The following is a 7,788-nucleotide window of genomic DNA, read 5'->3' on the forward strand; positions in this document are numbered from 1 at the left end:
AGGAGAAATGCTCAGAGGGCTCAAGGAGCAGAAGCTGAGCCTCACGGGCTTCGAGCACACAGCGCCCACAAGGCTCGACAAAAAGCTGACAAGCTGCTCGCCCCATGTGTGTGCTCACCACTGCTCCCTTGACCCCAGGTCCTAGTAGCACTGCCTCTAGCACCAAGCCGGGCTACGCGCTGCCACCCACAATGCAGGCACAAACCAGGATGTTGCCAGTGGCAGCACCAAACTAAAACTCGCTCCTGCCTATGCACAGCGAGTCTTAGCGCCATTCCCTGCTGCAGCATGGGCATGTCACACGACAGCAGCACATCGGAGGAGGCCCTCACAGAGACTGCACGGGGAACGCAGAGAGACAGGGGCTGCTCAGCCCATTAAGACCGCTCTGGCCTTGGTCTGCATCCTGAATGGCACTGCTTGCCTAAGCATATTGGGCACAGGAAGGCAGCAGCCCTTGCCATTCCTTGCCCAGCTGCCTCCCTGCTTCACAAGAGCCCCACGGCAGAAGGCCTTCAGTTATCCCAGAAGCTGTCACCAAGCAAAGGACTAGCCTTCCAGAAGCCTCGCCAATGCCTTCCTCTTCCCTCATCCCTCGCTGCTGCAGAGCAAAGCTTGCCCGAGGCCTGGCCGGCGAGAGACAAGCAGGAAAAAAGCATGCTTGTGCTGCCTCTTTGCAGAAACGCTCCTTGCCTGTTAGGCGCCATGCTGCGGGGTGCAGAAGAAAGCACTTGCCTCTCCCTCAAACACCTCCTCCGCCACCCAGGGCTCAAGGGCAAGAGCTGTGCCCACGTCAAACTTGCCTCCACATGGCTGGGGCAGCCACACAACGGGTGCTCCGCTTCCCTTCCTCCGCTCCCAAGAAGGAGCGCAAGGCCCACTTGCAGCTTACTACTTGCAGAGCCGCCCTGCGAAAAAGTCTCCAGGACCCAGCAGGGCTCAAAGGGAAGACCAGGGCAGAAGCCGAGCATGCCTCCGCAAATCGAGGGCAGCCACGCAAGAAGTGCCCTGCAAGACTTTCTCCCATCCCCAAACTTACACTAGGCCTACTCACGCATCACTACTAGGCGGGCCAAACTGCTAAATGCCTACCTAGCCTACCATCTACAGCTCTCAGGCAAGAGCTTAGGGCATGCTAAGATTCCTCGGCTTTGGGAGGGCAGCCATAAAGCACGTGCCCTGCCGCCATTCCTCCCTTGCTGACGATTTCACCACTGCTGCCCTCAAGATCTGCCCAGATGCCTGGGCCGGGGCATGTCCCAGCTCTCCAAGGGCATGACCCCCCCGCCACCCGGGAACACAAGTCCTTCTCACTAGGCTCAGCCTGCATTAGGCCAGTGATGCAGAGGGAAGGTGCAGCACCTGCAAGGCATGAGAGAGAGAGCCAGCGCCCCTCCCCGCCCAGGACCCCCAGCCAGGGTAGGGACGAGTCAGCAAAAGGGAGATGCAGCCAGGACAGGGCACTGGCCAGCTATCCGGGGCTCAAGGCTCTGGCCAGCTGGAGCCTGGGCATGAGGGAGCAGTGATGGAGCAGCATGGGCGAGCCAGGCACTTTGAAGCCACTTGAGACTCTGCCCCCGCATCTTCCCACAATGGGCTGGCAAAGGGGCAGAGCTGAGCCAAGGTGAGGGGGACAGCACGCCTCCTGCCCCAGGCTGTGCTGCCATTTCCTGGTCTCTGCTGCTGCCTGCGCAGGCCTCCTGGGAAGCCCTCGTTGCCGCTGCAGCATGCCTGAAGCGGGCACAGCTCAGGGACCAGACCCAGGCAGAGCAGCCCTGGAGGACTGGCGAATGCTTGGTAGGGAGAACGCCCACGGGCTCAGGCCGGACAAGGCCTTCGCCCCCACCAACAGCCGTACCTGGGGTAGGCAGCTGTGCCTCTGCTGTACTGCTCCAGCCCCAAGCCCACAGCCTGCACCTGCGTGCTCGATCCCTTTCCTCAAGCTCATCGCCCCGGGGGGCTCTTTGGCAGACCCCCCTCCCCCCCCCGACCTCCTACCAGCTTGCTGCGACCTGGCATCCATCCCCACCTGGGCCTTGGCAGCACACAGGGTTCTCAGCACCCCCAGGCCACACGCTGACAGCTGTCCTCTCCAAACCTCAGCCCCACGTGGCTCCTGGCTGGGAGATGCCCGTGCCCTGATGCCCAGAAGGGAAAGAGAGGAGGTGCGGGGAGCAGGGCTTGGCCTGCCTCTTTGGGGAAGGCCTGTGGCAGCCCCGTGCTCTCTGCAGCTGGCAAGAGGCAGGAGCCAAGTGGACGACTACCTGTGTCAGAGCCTGCCGTACTTGGAGGACTCTCAGGCATCCTTGCGAGAGGTGGCCGTGAGGTTCCTTGGTGAGCCACACCCCCGGGGTCCCTCTGTTTGCAACTTGCTCCTAGGCCCAGCTGCCCCTGCCCGGCAGCAAGCCCTGTGGCTGCCAGGGCCCAGACTGCCTGGTGCAGGGCCTGGGCTTGCAGGAGCCCCGCTGGGTGGACGGGAGACTTGCTCGTTCCCACCCCAGCCCCCGAACCTCCCCCATCGGCTACTGTGCTTCCCTGGGCTCAGCCCCGCCAAAGGGGAGGAGGGTGTGTCGCGAAGCTGGCAGGGCTGGCGGGGAGCTGTGCTGCGGCGAGCGTGCTGGGGAGCGTCAGGTGTGAAGGCTGCTGTGTGCCTAGGGCTTGCCGGGCGACGCTTGAAGAACCCAAGGGAGGAGACGCTGCGGGATATCTGCAACGGTGAGTAAGAGCAGTGCCGTGCTGGCAGCGGTGGGCAGAGGGCAAGGGAGGTGGAGCGTGGGCAGTGTGCTGCAGTTGCCATGGCCTGCTACCATCCTCATCTTGAGAACTCCATGGAAACAGCCAGCATCAGGCCGGAACCTGCAGGCTCTGCGCTGCTGGCTCCGGAGAGCACGGGAGGGCTGGAAGTGTCCTCTGGGAAACGGCTCTGCTTGTGAGGAGAAGGAGGACAACAATCCCAGGCCCACGGTGCCCTTGCACTGGCGACCGCCTGAGCAGGCAAACAGTCTGGGTCGTCTGCAACAGTGTCATCATCCTGCTTCCCAGGATCCAGACCAGGGGGTGAGTTCAATGGCGTTGTGCCACCTGAAGCAGGACAGAAGCCCTTGGACGGGAGAGGTGCGTGCGTATGACTTCATCCATGCCCTCTTGGTGGTGGGCTGCCTGGGCCCTGCGGCTGATGCAGCCCAGCTGCTCCCCTGCTCCTACACTGGAAGGGTTTCCCGTTGCTTCCTGTGGCTGAGGAGCGTGGCAGGGTGGCGCGGTGCTTTGCTTGGACACCTGTCTGTGCCTGGAAGGACCCAACCCACGACACTTTGCCTTACTCTCTCGCTGCAGGGCGAATCTGTAGAGGTAGTGAAGAGCATCCGCAGCCCCACAGCTGGTCCTTGCCAGCACAGCAGAGGAGGAGTCGCCCCACCAGCTTCCCCAGCATGTGGAAGTCGTCCGTGGCAGCGAGGGCAGGCTTGTCTCTGACGCCATCAGAGGGGACGCAGGACTGGGGGAGGGCGGGAGCAGTGGGAGCAGGGCGAAGGTGAGGCGGTTGTGGGCGACACCTTGCTCACAGCCGTGATGAGAGGGCTGTGGCAGGGTGTGTCCCAGCCCATCCGCCTCTGCATACTGCCAGGTGTTTGGCCCAGCCAAGGGGCAACCTCGCCTCCCTCTGAGCAACCCCTGATCCTGCACAGCAGCCATGGCAAGGTGAGCAGGAGGCTGCCTCCCTGCCAAGGCTGAGGATTACCTGGCTTAGCACCAGGCTGATGGGGAAATGAGCCTGTCCCCAGTAGGGGCAGCATCCCATGCAGCCCTGTGGTCATTCAGAAATCGGCGGACTTCTCCGCAGCCGCGTCTTCTCCGTGGGAGAAGTCAACACCCCAGCGAGGAAGGAGGGGCGCCCCGGCAAACCTGGGCCTACACACAGCAGTCGCTCTTCCACAGAGCCCTGCCCAAAGTGGCCCCGAGGCTCGTCTGCTGGCCCCGTTGGCTTACCATTCTCTGAGAGGCCCTCAGAAAGCTGTGGGCGGCAAGCAGACCCAGCGCCTTCCCACTGCGCAGGCAGGAGCCATTGACGCTGCATGGCAGCGCTCACCGCGGCCCCTTGCTGGCCCCCACCAGCTCTCGGGACCACACTGCCACGCCTAAGCACAGGGCTTTTGGGGGGGCCTGGTCCTGTAGCAGAGCAGGTGATCTGAGCAGGTTTGTAAAGTGGGGCTTTGGCATCACAAGAGTCACCCGAAAAGCGCTAAGGTTGGGACAGTTCCAAAGGGACGGAGAATTTGTTGCTTGAAGAGCTGCATGCTACCCAGTGGCGGAAAGACTGGGGAAGCTTCTGAGGTCCGGAGGAAGCCTGTTTGCTGAGGCGGTGCGGCTGGGAAATCGGGAACGGGACATGAGCTGGGTTGGAGGGCGGGGGGCACACAGTTCTGCACCCTTTTCCCCAGGCCATGTGGTCAGCAGGCACGGGGTGGTCTTCACCTCTCCATCGCCTCTACCTTCCCAGAGAAGCGAGCTCACAAGTACATCTGTGGCTGCGGGCAGCACCTGCTCACTGGGTGGGGAGCAAAGCAGGATTTGGCTCTGCAGCTCACCTGCCAACAACCTCCTCCCATCCTGGTGGGGGAGGGTGGGGCGGGTGGTGGAAGCAGAAGCCACCCCTTCCCCTACAGCTGGCCTTCTTTTCTGGGACACTTTTTTGTTGTTGTTTTGTTTTTGTTTTTGCAGAAGTGGTAGACCTCTGACTGTGCGTCTGAGTGTGAAAAACCACGACCAAGCCCATGGTTTCTTTAAGCTCTACATACTGAAGGACTCGAGGCAGTGCTTGGCTGGGCAATATGCGTGTGCTGTCTGGGCAGCTTGCTGCTGTGAGGCTAGGAGGCTTTCAGCGCTGGGCAGGCTGCTGGTCACCACGATGTCCCCATGTGCAGCACTTTTGTCTTGTCTGGACAGCACAACACCTCCAGTACCTTTTGGTGTGTGCAGGTGTGGCTGCCGTTTGCTGCAGACGCATCCGATACGTGGGGCACGTGCAAGTGGCCAGAAACACAGATGGCAATCGGACTGACATATTTCAGGAGTGAGAGAGGGGCAATGAGGCATGGCGAAGGGAACTGAGGCACTGAGATGCGGAGTGTCCAGTTGGCTGGGAATGTGGCGGTGTTGCTGTGGAGGGGCAACCTCCGTGCAGAAACCTCAGCGTGCAAAAGCTCAAGCCCGCTTCCCCGCCCAAAAAAGCCAGGAGAAATGCTCAGAGGGCTCAAGGAGCAGAAGCTGAGCCTCACGGGCTTCGAGCACACAGCGCCCACAAGGCTCGACAAAAAGCTGACAAGCTGCTCGCCCCATGTGTGTGCTCACCACTGCTCCCTTGACCCCAGGTCCTAGTAGCACTGCCTCTAGCACCAAGCCGGGCTACGCGCTGCCACCCACAATGCAGGCACAAACCAGGATGTTGCCAGTGGCAGCACCAAACTAAAACACGCTCCTGCCTATGCACCGCGAGTCTTAGCGCCATTCCCTGCTGCAGCATGGGCATGTCACACGACAGCAGCACATCGGAGGAGGCCCTCACAGAGACTGCACGGGGAACGCAGAGAGACAGGGGCTGCTCAGCCCATTAAGACCGCTCTGGCCTTGGTCTGCATCCTGAATGGCACTGCTTGCCTAAGCATATTGGGCACAGGAAGGCAGCAGCCCTTGCCATTCCTTGCCCAGCTGCCTCCCTGCTTCACAAGAGCCCCACGGCAGAAGGCCTTCAGTTATCCCAGAAGCTGTCACCAAGCAAAGGACTAGCCTTCCAGAAGCCTCGCCAATGCCTTCCTCTTCCCTCATCCCTCGCTGCTGCAGAGCAAAGCTTGCCCGAGGCCTGGCCGGCGAGAGACAAGCAGGAAAAAAGCATGCTTGTGCTGCCTCTTTGCAGAAACGCTCCTTGCCTGTTAGGCGCCATGCTGCGGGGTGCAGAAGAAAGCACTTGCCTCTCCCTCAAACACCTCCTCCGCCACCCAGGGCTCAAGGGCAAGAGCTGTGCCCACGTCAAACTTGCCTCCACATGGCTGGGGCAGCCACACAACGGGTGCTCCGCTTCCCTTCCTCCGCTCCCAAGAAGGAGCGCAAGGCCCACTCGCAGCTTACTACTTGCAGAGCCGCCCTGCGAAAAAGTCTCCAGGACCCAGCAGGGCTCAAAGGGAAGACCAGGGCAGAAGCCGAGCATGCCTCCGCAAATCGAGGGCAGCCACGCAAGAAGTGCCCTGCAAGACTTTCTCCCATCCCCAAACTTACACTAGGCCTACTCACGCATCACTACTAGGCGGGCCAAACTGCTAAATGCCTACCTAGCCTACCATCTACAGCTCTCAGGCAAGAGCTTAGGGCATGCTAAGATTCCTCGGCTTTGGGAGGGCAGCCATAAAGCACGTGCCCTGCCGCCATTCCTCCCTTGCTGACGATTTCACCACTGCTGCCCTCAAGATCTGCCCAGATGCCTGGGCCGGGGCATGTCCCAGCTCTCCAAGGGCATGACCCCCCCGCCACCCGGGAACACAAGTCCTTCTCACTAGGCTCAGCCTGCATTAGGCCAGTGATGCAGAGGGAAGGTGCAGCACCTGCAAGGCATGAGAGAGAGAGCCAGCGCCCCTCCCCGCCCAGGACCCCCAGCCAGGGTAGGGACGAGTCAGCAAAAGGGAGATGCAGCCAGGACAGGGCACTGGCCAGCTATCCGGGGCTCAAGGCTCTGGCCAGCTGGAGCCTGGGCATGAGGGAGCAGTGATGGAGCAGCATGGGCGAGCCAGGCACTTTGAAGCCACTTGAGACTCTGCCCCCGCATCTTCCCACAATGGGCTGGCAAAGGGGCAGAGCTGAGCCAAGGTGAGGGGGACAGCAGGCCTCCTGCCCCAGGCTGTGCTGCCATTTCCTGGTCTCTGCTGCTGCCTGCGCAGGCCTCCTGGGAAGCCCTCGTTGCCGCTGCAGCATGCCTGAAGCGGGCACAGCTCAGGGACCAGACCCAGGCAGAGCAGCCCTGGAGGACTGGCGAATGCTTGGTAGGGAGAACGCCCACGGGCTCAGGCCGGACAAGGCCTTCGCCCCCACCAACAGCCGTACCTGGGGTAGGCAGCTGTGCCTCTGCTGTACTGCTCCAGCCCCAAGCCCACAGCCTGCACCTGCGTGCTTGATCCCTTTCCTCAAGCTCATCGCCCCAGTGGGCTCTTTGGCAGACCCCCCCTCCCCTCCCCTCCCCGACCTCCTGCCAGCTTGCTGCGACCTGGCATCCATCCCCACCTGGGCCTTGGCAGCACACAGGGTTCTCAGCACCCCCAGGCCACACGCTGACAGCTGTCCTCTCCAAACCTCAGCCCCACGTGGCTCCTGGCTGGGAGATGCCCGTGCCCTGATGCCCAGAAGGGAAAGAGAGGAGGTGCGGGGAGCAGGGCTTGGCCTGCCTCTTTGGGGAAGGCCTGTGGCAGCCCTGTGCTCTCTGCAGCTGGCAAGAGGCAGGAGCCAAGTGGACGACTACCTGTGTCAGAGCCTGCCGTACTTGGAGGACTCTCAGGCATCCTTGCGAGAGGTGGCCGTGAGGTTCCTTGGTGAGCCACACCCCTGGGGTCCCTCTGTTTGCAACTTGCTCCTAGGCCCAGCTGCCCCTGCCCGGCAGCAAGCCCTGTGGCTGCCAGGGCCCAGACTGCCTGGTGCAGGGCCTGGGCTTGCAGGAGCCCCGCTGGGTGGACGGGAGACTTGCTCGTTCCCACCCCAGCCCCCGAACCTCCCCCATCGGCTACTGTGCTTCCCTGGGCTCAGCCCCGCCAA

Source organism: Dromaius novaehollandiae, chromosome Z (assembly GCF_036370855.1).
Source record: "Dromaius novaehollandiae isolate bDroNov1 chromosome Z, bDroNov1.hap1, whole genome shotgun sequence".
Classification (NCBI taxonomy): Eukaryota; Metazoa; Chordata; class Aves; order Casuariiformes; family Dromaiidae; genus Dromaius; species Dromaius novaehollandiae.